Here is a 13682-nt window from a genome sequence, read left to right on the forward strand (position 1 = left end):
ACAAATTTGATCCACAAAGAAACATTGATTTCGAAAGATACACCTTCGCAATTGCATTTCAGCACACAGACGAGTCCCTTGATGACTTCGCGACAAGACTGCGCAAATTGGTCACACACTGCGAATTCGACAAGTTCGACAACGAACAAGCAATTCGTTTGCGCATCATTGAGGGATGTCGGTCAATGGAATTCCGCACACGAATTCTGAAAGAGCCGACTTCGCTGGAGAAAATTCTAATGATGGCCAGGGCGGAAGCGAGGGTGACGGCGCAAGCAAAGCAGATGGAGCTGGGAAAAGAGAGGCGAATGGAGCAAGCAAACCGCATGGTCGGAAGCAGCCGCACAAATAATTGGAAGAAAGAGAACAATGAGCAACCGCCAAGGAAACAACATGAAAAAACATGCTACAGATGCGGACTTGAGTTCCCACACACCGGCGTGTGCCCGGCAATGGGTCAGACATGCAGAAAATGCAACAGGAGCAATCATTTTGCTAGCGCGTGTTTGGGTACACAATTCAGAAGTGAGTTCAGAAGTGAGAGAGGTCGACCTGGAAGACAACGGATGATGACAAACAGATATGCCAGGCACATGGAGACGGCAAACCGCAGCTCGTCAACTGAATCTGATGGAGAGGTGGTGCAAGAAAACGTAGGACGACTATACTTGATGTCCAAAGGTGCCTCTGCTGAAGAAGACAAAGGACGAGAAAGCATCCACCTAATAGAGAAACATCAAGTACAAAAGACAGCAACGGTGAACATAGATGTGGGACAACACAAAACATGTTTCGTGTTAGACAGCGGCGCCACATGCAACATCATGTGTGCATCAGAATATGAAAAGATGGAGATAAAGCCGGCGCTAGTGCCATCCACGGTTGACGTATTCACGTGGGGATCAAAAAAAACAGTGATCAACATGGGGAAATTTACAGAGACACTCATATACAAAGACAGGTCAAGAAAAGAAGACATACATGTACTGAAAGGTGACATACCAGCACCATGCTTACTAAGTAACGTCACAGCACAGATGATGGGCCTCCTCGCAATGACATACCACATGTCAGAGAAGAAAAACATCCTGAGAGATTATCCAAGTATCCTACAAGGACTAGGAAAACTGAAAGGACGGCAAATAACACTGCACATCAATGAAGCAGTAAAACCAGTAGCTCAACATCACAGGCGAGTACCGATACACTTGCAACCGCAAGTCGAGGAAGAAATACAAGCATTGCTAAGTCAGGACATCATAGAGCCGGCGGACCGACCAACGCCATGGGTGTCCCCGATAGTGGCAGTCCCAAAAAAGAACACATCAAAAATTCGCATCTGTGTAGACATGAGGATACCAAACACAGCAATTGAACGAGAAAGACACCCTGGACCACACCTAAATGACATGATCAGCTGCCTAACTGGCACATGCCGATTCTCAAAGCTGGACCTGTGCAAAGGATATCATCAGCTAGAGCTTGACCCACAGTCAAGATACATTACGACCGTTGACCGTTGCTGTCTTGCTGTTTCAGTTTCACAAGGTTAGCGCTTCGATGGGCCTTGGGTAGCGGTCAAATGGGTTTGTAGAAATGTCTGCAAGTTTCCTGATCAGTGGGTTATCCTTTTGATCCAATCTTTTGTAGAATGTCCTGTTGAGTTTGCGGAGATGGTCGTCCAACATCTCAACGCCTAGGTCTCTGTGGAGGTCTGCTGTTCTTGTAAAGTTTGGAGCACCTGCTGCAATCCGTAAGGCCCTGCTCTGTAGTGTCTGCAGGTCTTTCCGATGCTGCGGGCGGCATCCACTCCAAACTGGTGAAGCGTACGTCATGGTTGGTCGAATTATTGTGGTGATTACTCGCACCTTGCTCTGCAAGGGCATCGACTTGGTCTTCAGGAGTGGGTATAACGCAGACAGTTTTGTTGCTGCTTTCTGGCAGGCCTTCGCTATGTGGTTTCTCCATGTGAGTTTATAGTCCAGAGTCACCCCCAGGTAGGAGCTGTTGTTTTCCCATTTGATCTCATCCCCATTGAGGAGGATCGCTGGGTGTTTTCTGTTCAGCTTCCTGGTGAATAATGTTGCTGTGGTTTTGCTTGTGTTCAGGGTGATCTGCCAGTCGCTGTACCATTCGGAGAGTCTGCTGAGTGATGCCTCAAGGTTCTTAGCCACTTCCTTTTCGCGTAAAGAGAAAGATCAGTCTTCTTTAGGTCCGTAGGGATGTCGTTTGTGAATATGTTTTTTTTTTTTTTTTTTTTTTTTTTTGAAAACCTTTATTAATCAGTTCAATAAGAACAAGTATGGGCCTACAACCCCCCAGGGCCGGCCGCTAAGCAATCATAGCAATAACGACAAGTATAAACACAGGCAGCACTTCGGGGAGCAAAATCGTACTGCTAATACTGTGAACAGCGTGAGTAGGGCACCAGGAGAAAGAGGTTTTCATTTTATGATGAAACAAAGCAGAAAGATCAGGTGACAAGCAATTTTAAAAAACAACGATCACGGTTATGCAGAGTAATGAACGTTAGCGATTTACAGCAATCTATTCGGTCAATGGCGCAAACACAAGAACATCAGGATGGGAAAAAACATAGTATACAGTTGCGCCCGCAGTCCCCCGCCAGAACTCCCCAAGGACACCCCTGAAGTTGTGAACACATGGAACGGCAACGAGGCATAGCAAAGGGAGGTGTATCACGCTGATCCCAGAAAAAGAAAAACAAAAAGAATCAGAGAAGAAAAAGGAGGCCATGGAAAAAAAGATGAAAGAATACAGAATCCCCTCCCCCAACCCCCCACCCTGCACCTCTGCAGATGAGTACGGCCCCCCCCCCCCCAGCAGTGTGCCTGTCGCCCTGGAACCAGACCCGAAATGTAGGAGAATAGGGAAAAAGAAGTAGGAAAGGACCCCCACCAGACGGGGGGGTAGAGAAAGTATTTATAAACTGGAGGAGGGCCTTCATAACAGACCCCCGGCTTCTCCCTCCCGCACGGTAAGGTTCCCCTAAAATGAACAAGGAACAGCACAAAAACAATCTTCTCAAACCACGATGGGGAGCATTATGCACCTATTGTGCCAGTAGCCATGTCAGGAGAGCACACCACCCCAAGCCCGCCCGTCCACTAGGCGACCACCCCCGAGGGGCCAGCCTCATCCCTGACCACTCTGTGGAATTCTGCCCATGCCAACCCCTCGACCCAGCACCATACCCAATGTTTCTAGGCAGAGGAATGTCCAACAACGACAGAGAAGCGACGCACACAGGCGGGGTGGAAGTCTCTGAGCATCAACACAGTCCGCCGCGTGAGGAAACAGGCTTCCCAGTGCTGCCCCAGGATCTGCACTGCACGCAAGGTTCAGGAAGGCAGAAGCAGCCAAAGCAGACATTAGTTGCTGGAGTTGTCTCTGGGTCGCAGGAGGGCATGCACGGGATGAGGCCACCACATCCCACTCAGGTCCAACGCCTCCGGGACAGATCAGGCCCTCAGAAGGTCGAACACACTGTAGCACACTGGCCGGGGCGTCCAGTCGTGTACTAACCTCAGGGGTGGCCGCCACAGCGTCCTCCTGCGCGCAGTGTGGGTAGACTCTGTGTTCGTGCGGACAGGCGGGCCGCCACTGCCCCAACTCCGACGCCACACCATCGAGCTTACTCCCCAAGATCACGAAACCATGAACCAAGGAGGAGTGAAGAGTACCAAGAGCCTCGAGGAGGTCGCCGTACCCCAGCTCAGCTCTCTGTGATCTCGCCGCCACACTCCCAATAATCGTACGCTCACAGGCCCGCTGCGGCCCAGCGGACAGGATGGTAGGCTTCATCGACCCAAGATGGCCGCCAAGTATGCCCGACCCTCTCCGGGGCCGGGACCCCGGGACAAGCGTCGCGATGGCCACGTCGCGGGTGACCGGGTTCCGGGGGCAGGCAAAAAACTATCCGTGGTCACGGGCAACAGTCGTCCCCACCACGGACCAGCTCCCGTAGAAATCCGGGGGCGGCCCGCAATGATCGGGGCAGGATTCGGACGGCGGCCGGGCAGCTCACCAGCAAGGCAGGGGCAGTCACCGGAGGATCTAAGATTTGCACCCCCGGTCATGCACTCGGTCAGCTACACTGGGCAGTAGAAGCGACCACGCTGAAATGTAGGCCGAGTTTGGCACCGCTCCGGTGGGCCGACTCCACCCAGTCACCACCGGCCGCTGTTGTCGCACTGCCACCCGGCCACGGCGTCCACTCGATGTCCCGGCTCCAGGGTCGCACAGGCCGTAAAGTTCCGATGCAGTTTTCTCCGGCGATAGCACGGCTAGAAACCTCGGAGTCACACAGTCGGGAGCCCCTCTCCTTCAGAAACACGACCACGTAGCACAGGTTGAGGATCTCAGGCAGGATATCCGTGCGGGATGCGGAGGTTCACGGAGCCGGGAGTCTACGCTGCCGTCTCGGTCGCCATCTTGGCTCCTCCCTGCGTTTGTGAATATGTTAAAGAGGAATGGTCCTAGGATTGATCCCTGAGGCACTCCAGCAAGGATTGGGCGTGGCGTTGAGAATGCGTGAGCGTTCGATGACGTGCCTTAAATACTTAACGAGCATTCTAAATGACGTAAGGGGCACGGTGACAAGGAGCAGAGGAGAGAAGACAAACTATGAGCAGCCTAACATGCTGGCAAGAACAATTACAACAGCTCCCTTCATTAACATAATGAAAAATTAATGCATTACATACTCTCTGTACATATTGGAGAAACGAGACAATCTTCCAGAACTAGTACATGTTCCATCATACGCATTTGAAGAAGAAGCCTTTCTACTTAAACAACATCATGTTCAGTAACAACCAAATGAGGTTCACTGGACTCTTGAGCATCTGAGTGAACAATACCATGTCTGTTGCCCTCACTTGCCCTTTCAGCAACAGTCTGTGTAGGAAGAATAGATTTTCCACTGGTGGTAGTGATGGAGCGGGTAGTACAACATTTTGTATACCCCCCCCCCCATTCTGCATGTTTATATTAATCTGAAAAATCAACTAATAGTAATTTTATTAATTTGTTTGCAGTGAAAGAATTATCAACCATATTAACAAAAGAATTACAAGTGGGAATTGCACTTTGCATGGCTAAACTAATTGTAAACTAACATATGTACGCATACTAATAGTAGAAAATTAGATTATTGCATGATATATGTTGCTTTTGTGATGTAATTGTAAGTTGCGCATCATTGAGTGAGTATAAACACTTTGAATGTTGCTATTCTGCTAGATAATTAGTTACACATAAGGGAATTAGTGAGGGTTTAACATTTTATTAGCCATTTCCATGTTTTAATTACGTTTTTGTGTTTGTTTTGCTTAAGTTGACCATTTCGGCCTAATCCAAAATGGCTGAACGAGACGCTTAACGTGACTGCTCCTGACAACACGAGTTTCTGGGTGAAGTGCGCATGCATCACCGCCAGCAACAATGGCCTAGTCCTGACCCCGGGAGATGGTGTTCTAGTCAAGGACACTCTGGGAGCTTCGCCAACGACAATACAAAGAACTGTCTTAAAACCGGAACCAGCAAGTGCGATGATTTCATTTTGCGGACTATGTGAGAACTTTACCGGACGACCTCAACTCCTACAATCAGAACTTTCCAAAACCACAATCTTGATACATTTTGACATTAATTTAATTATAAAAGTAGGTAGGGAATTGAACTAAAAAAACTCTTCTTTTTTGACAAACTCGATTTCCTGACGTTATGCTGACGGAGAGGACAGTGACACTGCTGGACAGCTGTTATCCTGAATCTTTGAGAGACTGAATTGCGGCCTGACTTTGATGAATTTTAAAGGTTTTTCCACGACTTGACTGACTTAGAGGACGACTATTAGCCAGATTAGGTAAATATGATGTTCTGCGGTTCTAATGATGATTTCTAGCAATTTGCAATTATCTTAGATAAATGATATTTGATTAATTGATAAATGTGTTGTGTCAATTATTTGAAAAGAAACTAGGATAAAGAGTAGAGTACAGACAGCTGAATGGTTCCACTAAACTACAAAACAACTAAATGATTCATATCCTAATGAGGGGAATATCACAAGATTGGAGTTAATAGTATTTAGGGTTTTAGGTAAGGATATTCCTCTCATGTCAGCGTTTGGAAACGTATTCCTCTAGGGAAACAGATCAATGAAGTATGAGTGTTGGTGTTATGGGCCCCACCAATGAATGTAATTGAGTGAATTTGCTATTGTGGTATTTGGTCTGTGACGAAGGGGGAATTTGATGTTCCACGCTGCAACAGTTTTTCTGGTAGCAGAGTTATGGTTTTTATTGTTTTGGTTTGGTGATTATTGCTTGTAAATAGCTTATTGATTATTGGTTATTGATATTGGTTAATGTACTAACACTCTATGTTGAGTCGCGTCGAGTTCTATGTTGTTTGCACGGCTTCTGGGATATAGGAAGGCGGAAGTTTGTAACGGTTCCGTAGTAGAGCAGAGGTAAGCGCTGTTCTCTGGAAAGACGGAATTGTGGTTGTCCTGTAGGTACACAGGGAGAAACGTGTAACGATTGAAGTTGCACGACGCATTGTCTGGGTTCGATTCGGTGACCTCGTCGTATGTTGCCATTACAGACATTTTCTGTGTGAGAGAAGTGTGTATGATAGTGAAGGTCACCTGTGAAATTTTGGTCTTAGGTACCAGGAGTCCAAATGGCTTTCCGATAACGCTTATCACTGGAAAGGTAATAGGTGTTCTCTGAGCTTGCTAGAAGGACAAAATAGAGAGATGCGCTGCTTTGTTAGCGTATGTTATAATTCTGTAGTAGGACAGACTGTTCGCTGTTCTCGGGAAAGACAGAATTTTGTGTGAATGCACTACATTTTCCTCGTGTGAAAGTGCGTGAATGTAAAGGCATTCAGGTTAATTGTGAAACTCTAGTTTTATTTCTCAGGAGCATTGGGTCTCCAACTATGTGTCTTAATTCTGGAGAAACGGTTAGCTAATGCTTGTTAGAAGGGTAAGGTAGAGGGATGTGCTACTTTATCAACGGAAGTAACGATTCTGTAGTAGGGCAAAGGTAAGCGCTGCTCTCGGGAAAGACGGAATTCTCGTGAGAAAGGTCTATTGCTATTTCTTGGTTAGCGAAGCGGACAATGGTGGTGTTTTTTTTATGTTGTTACTAAGAGAATTGTAAATTTCGAAACAAAACTTACAGAGTGGATTTTGTAAAGGAGGGGTAGACAGGAGCAGAAGCTGCGGCAGCGGCTGCTGACGTCAGAACGACCGCGCTGGGATTGGACAGTCGGTCAGAAACGTAAAACGCTCCAGATTGGTGCGTTGGTGTGAGTCGCGCTGCGATTGGACCGAATAGTGGTACAATTGTAAGAAGAAAATAGTGATACACGGAAGACAAGGAAAATGTATTACAATCCACCAGAAAAGGAGAAAAAGTCTTGGTTTGGTAGAATTAAAACGTGGTTTAAGAAGGACAAACCGATTGTAACTAGGGAAGGACAGTTACTTCCTCCACCGAAAACCCCTGCATCCTTTATGGTTGCAAAATATGGATATCACACCTGTATTTGGTTAGATAATTGGGTCAAGTATACCGAAAAGGACGGAGTGTTGGCTTTTCCAGAACATGGTTCATTTAATTTGGCAGTTTTGAGAAATTTGAGAGAGAAAATGATGAATTTAGAACCAAGACCTAGACCGACACAATTTGAAGCATTGACGGAGTGGGAAGACGAGATGCATGACCGAGAAAAACAGAGAAATGGTAGAGGATATAGACATATGTTTGGCAGGTCATACGGACATGAGACGCATGATGATCAAATGAGAAGGTGGCGGAATGCGAGTATGACTGTGGGTTTGTTTCCCTTAAGAACTGCAGGAGAGAATGAAGGCAGAAAGTGTGTAGAAAAAAGGCATAATGTGGAATCGAGAGGATATGGAGTGAATGAATCAGAGGATGATGTTCTTGATGACATGTTCTATAAGAATCCATCCCCATATCGACCAGAACCAGAAATATTAACCCTAAGTGCCCCAATGAAAGAAACTGTACGAATCATAAAATCGGAACCAGAGTTCCAAGATTTGGGAAAAAGCAATTCCATTAGAGAGGTAGAGAAGAAGGCCGGAGGTAAAACAAACGATGAAAATTAAGCAGAATTAGCAAAAACGACCCTAGAATTGACAGAGAAAATAAGAGAATTGACTTAAAATCTGGAAGCGGTAACAGTTCCAGTAACGATAGGTCCAGTAATGCCTATTTTTGATAAACAAAAAGATAGCGAACATTGTTTGACGGTCCCTTATAAAAGTAATAAACCGGTTGAACAACCAAGAATAAGTCAGAATGAGAATCCATGGAGACAGACTATGAGTATGATTGAACCAAATTTTTCAAATAACCCGTTTGTAGGCCAAAACTGTGCAGAAAAGCGTATGACAATAGTGGAGTCAATATCAGAAACACAAAAAGATTTTGGACAAGGAAATGTAGAGAAGCCAGTAGGACAATCTACAGAGGAATTAAGTGAATGGTTGAGAAGCTTGCAGAAGAAAGACAAAGAATCTCAGTCAATAGATGTGGCCAAACTACAAATGGTACTGGAAGAATTAATAGTAGGAACTATCCCTACGGAAAAATTAAAAAACCTACCAAGATGAGGAGTTGTTATTTCTGTGTAAAAGCGTCACATGGAGAGCAAAAAGTCTCCATGAAAGGTTAGAAGAAGTAGCAAATGAAATGGGTATTGATATTGAAAAGGTAAAAGCACTAAAGAAGCCCTATCGAGAAGATTTCACTGAAAAAGACATTGAAAACATGAATACCACAGGACGAATAGGTCAGATTAAAGAGATAATTATTTTATTGAGGAAATGGGGAGATGTGGACAAATGGAAAAGTAGATGGTATCGAAAACGAGATGAAGTTTCAGACAAAACCTTTTCGGCTTTCCCTGTTAGAGAAAAAGAGAAGGTTGTGACAGAATGCCCTATGAGAGAGAATCCAGGAGGAAGATATGTACATGTCCCATGGACTAGACAGGATATTTTGTCATTTACGAATGACTTCCCTCGACTACGTGAAAAACCCGTCGAGTGGTACAGACAGGTGGACAGATTTGTAAAATTGTCCAAAGTATTGTGGATTGATCTAAATAGCCTGTTTGACATAATAGTACCAGCAGATCTATGGAAAGAGTGAAAAATCATGATAGATTGGCCGGCACAGGAATACCCAAGAGATCCAAAAACAGGGGCTCCAGACCCCGAGGTCGTGAAGAAATATGAACAGGTTATGGCATTTTTTAAAAACAAAGTACCTCCTAAAGAGACAGACTGGGTAAAAATTGACAGAACACATCAGGAAAGCAAAGAGTCAGTACATGCCTATTATGAGAGGTTAATTTTAGCCTTTAAACAATTCAGTGGAGATGAAAATCTAAGTGAAAAGGATTTGAGTCATTTTGTATACAGATTTGTATATGGTCTTCGTCCAGAAATTAGTGAAATGATAAAACAGCATACCGTAGACTGGCAAAATAAGAAAATAGATGAAGTATTGAGACATGCTAAATATTTCAGTGATGAAATTGAAGCAAAACAGCGAAAATTGAAAGAAAAGGCTATGTGGGCCCAAGTAAAGGTAGCAGAGAGACAGGAAGCTCAATTAGCAGAACAAGCAGGGTCAAGATAAAAATTTAATCCTGGGAAAGGTAAAGGGAATATCGAGGAAGCTAAAAAGAAATTTCCGAGTCATAATTGCGGTAGGATAGGGCATTGGAAATCTGAGTGTAAATCTCCTCCAAGTACTAACGATGAAAATGCATCATTGAATCCACAGGTGCAGAATGAGGTGAGTGGTCAACAGCAACGACAACAGCAGGTTGTAACACAACAGAATCAGGTGCCAAAACCACCTTTTCCGCAGAACAAAAATTGGCAGAAGTATAGTAAAGAGAACGGATTCTACAACGAAGAACAGGTAAATAAGCCGCCACGCGCTAGCGCTGCTTCGCAGTATTGGTTGCAATGCGATGAAAGCGATTCAGAAGAGGGTTATTGACTGTGCCGAAGGGAGGAAGAAGAGTGCGTGCTTGGCGCAACTCTAGAAGTAGACCAGACAGGCCCATTTGTAGATGGAAAAGTTAATAATGAAAATATTACTTTCCTAGTTGATACTGGTGCTACTCGATCAACTGTTAGATCAGCTGATGTCAAGAATCTTCCTCTCTCAGATGAAACGATCCAAGTAGTTGGTGTATCCAACAGACAGATTAAAACTTACCTTACAGAACCAGTGAAAGTTAGTATAGGGAAATTCTCTGAAATGCACCGGTTTGTCGTGTGCGACACCAGTCCTGTGAACTTGTTAGGTAGAGATTTATTGTGCAAGATGAATTGCACCATATTTTGTACTCCCGATGGAATAGCCTTTAAAACACCAGATGATGAGGTGCTGTATAAAATGACAATGGCAAACAGGGAAAAAGAGGTTACAGGAACCTATGCTGTATTTAACCCTGATGAATTACCAAAAGAATTAAAACAATCAGTAAAGGCAGAAGTTTGGGATTTCACTGGAGAAGACGTAGGATTGATGAGAAATGTAGACCCAGTAAAAATAACTGTAAAAGAAGGAGTAAGTTACCCAAATGTCCCACAATATAAATTGACACCTGAAATAATCAAAGGAGTTACGCCTGTGATTGAAAAAAAAAATGATAAAACAAGGAATTTTGAGAGAAATAATGAGTAGCCCATGTAATTCACCAATAATGGGACTGAAAAAGCCTAGTGGGAAGTTCAGGATAGTACAAGATCTGAGAAAGATAAACAAAATTGTTGTACCATGTTGTCCTTTTGTACCGAATCCATCTGTGATTTTATATCAGATCCCTCATGACGCAGAATGGTATACAGTGATTGATCTGTGCCATGCTTTCTTTTCCATCCCTTTGCATCACGATAGTCAGCAAATTTTTGCATTTCGTTTTGGTGAGCGTATTTTGGCATGGTGCCACAGGGGATACAGAAAGCCCCTCAATATTTAATCAGCTAGTGAAGAAGTCTTTGGAAAGTCTAGAAATGCACGAAAATTCCGTATTGGTTCAGTACATCGATGACCTGCTTGTGGCATCGAAAACCCGTGAAGCTTGTGAGGTAGACACGGTAGCATTGCTGAATCATTTGGCAGATGGAGGACTAAAAGTGTCACCATCAAAATTACAATTTTGTAAGAAGGAAGTACAATATTTAGGACATAGCATTGAAAAAGGACAGAGAAGAATAACCATAGACATAATCAGGATCATAAAGAGAATGAGTCCACCAATGACCCAAAGAGAAGTGAGAATGTTTCTGGGAATGGTTGGATATTGTCATCAGTGGATTAGCAATTTCTCATTGATTGCAAAACCTTTGGTACGACTGACAAGAAGTGATGTGAGAGATCCAATTTTTTTGAACAAAGAGGAATTGACAGCATTCAAAAGATTGAGAGAAGGATTGTGTGAAGCACCAGCATTAGGAATGCCTGATTATGAGAAGGAATTTGAGTTGTATTGCAGTGAGAGAAATGGATGTGCACTCTCTGTTCTAGTACAGAAGCATGGAAAACTGAGGAAATCAATTGCATACTTTTCATCCATGTTGGACCCAGTAGCTGTAGCCCTTCCTGGGTGTTTGAAAGCAGTAGCTGCTACATGTCGAAGTTTGGAACAGAGTGAGGGAATTGTGATGGGATATCCTGTGAAAGTGTTTGTACCTCATGATGTGGCGATCCTTTTAACAAGGAGTCGTATTCCGTATATGACGCACAGTTGGCTGACTAAGTATGAAAAGATCATATTGGGTGCTACGAATGTGAGTCTTGTGAGATATGTGAATGTGAATCCTTCAACACTGTTGCCAGATGTAGAGAATGTGGAAGTAAGAGATGAAGCAGATCATGACTGTTTGGATGTACTTGATTTCTGTACAAAACCACGACCTGACATAAAAGATGAACCCTTACCAGAAAGTGATTTTGTCATGTTCGTTGACGGATCTTGTTTGAGGACAAATGATGGAGTGCTGAGTGCAGCATATGAGGTATGTACAGTTGCAGCAGTGATGGAAGCATTCTATTTAAAAGGGGTAAGGTCAGACCAAGTAGCTGAACTTGTGGCCTTGACATGAGCATGCAAGATTGGGAAAAGTGTGAGAGTGACTGTGATAACTGATAGCCAGTATGGCTATGGGGTAGTCCATGACTTTGGCCAAATATGGCTGCAGAGAGGTTTCCTAACCTCGAGTGGAACTCCCGTTAAGAATGCTGAAGTGGTTGGAAAGTTGCTTGAGGCGATACAGCTGCCTAGGCAATTGGCTGTGGTAAAATGTGCTGCCCATAGTCACAGTGGTGATTACATTGCCACTGGTAACAAATTCGCAAATGACATGGAGCAATACGGTGCACGAAATCAGAATTCGATCAATCGGGCAAAGGAAAAGGAGTTGACTTCTTGATTCCCAATGTTTACTAACACTGTGGGAACATGGGAAGAAGTAAGGCAGTTGCAGGAAGAAGTAGGAGAGGAAGAAATAAAACAGTGGGTAAAAGCAGGATATGCACCAAGAGAGAAGGATCATGTGTTGGTCTATCGAGATGGAAGACCAGTTATGCCTGATAGCATGATGTCTGCCATGGCACGGATGTATCATGGACAGGGACATATAGGGAGAGACGCTATGATTAGGTCCTTTAAACAAACTTGGTATAATGCAAAATTCAGACTTGTAGCAGAAAGTCTTTGTCAGAGATATCTAATTTGTCAGCAATACAATCCAGGAAGAAAAACAGTAGTCAGTCTAGGAACAATAGGTCAAGAAGGAGGGCCTTTTACAAGAATGCAAGTGGATTTCATTGAAATGCCTCCCTGTAACAGGTTGAGGTATGTTTTGGTTATGGTATGTTTATTTTCCAGGTGGGTAGAGGCGTTCCCAACAAGAAGAAATGATGGGAGGACAGTGGCAAAATTACTTTTGAGGGAATTTATCCCTAGATTTGGGTTCCCAGTGACAATTGAATCAGACCGAGGAGGACATTTTCATAATGAGATCGTGAAACTGATTTGTGTAGCATTGAATGTACGACAAAAACGACATTGTGCCTATCGACCAGAGGCTTCTGGTATAGTAGAACAAATGAATGGTACTATCAAAAACAGAATAGGGAACATGTGTTTAGCCACAGGTATGAAATGGTCCGATGTCTTGCCTCTAGTACTCATGACTATTAGATCAATTCCAGACAGAACTGCAGGGTTGAGTCCACATGAGATCATCATGGGACGAGCCATGAGTCATGTTTTTATACCAGTCAACAAGCTGATGAGTATAACTGATGACATGGTGTTGGAATACTGTAAAAGCCTGGCTCACGCAGTTCATTCTGTGTTTCATCAGGTTGGAGCGGATGCCACCACCCTTGAAAAGAAGCCAGCCCATGATCTAAGCCCAGGGGAATGGGTAAGGATAAAATTTCACAGAAGAAGAAACTGTTTGGTTCCTAGGTGGGGAAAACCAAGACAAGTCATCTTGACCACAACGACAGCTGTGAAGTGTGCTGGATTGAAGAACTGGATCCATGCAAGCCATACGTTGAGAATTCCAAATCCAGTCAACA

Source organism: Triturus cristatus, chromosome 2_2 (assembly GCF_964204655.1).
Source record: "Triturus cristatus chromosome 2_2, aTriCri1.1, whole genome shotgun sequence".
NCBI classification, from domain to species: Eukaryota; Metazoa; Chordata; class Amphibia; order Caudata; family Salamandridae; genus Triturus; species Triturus cristatus.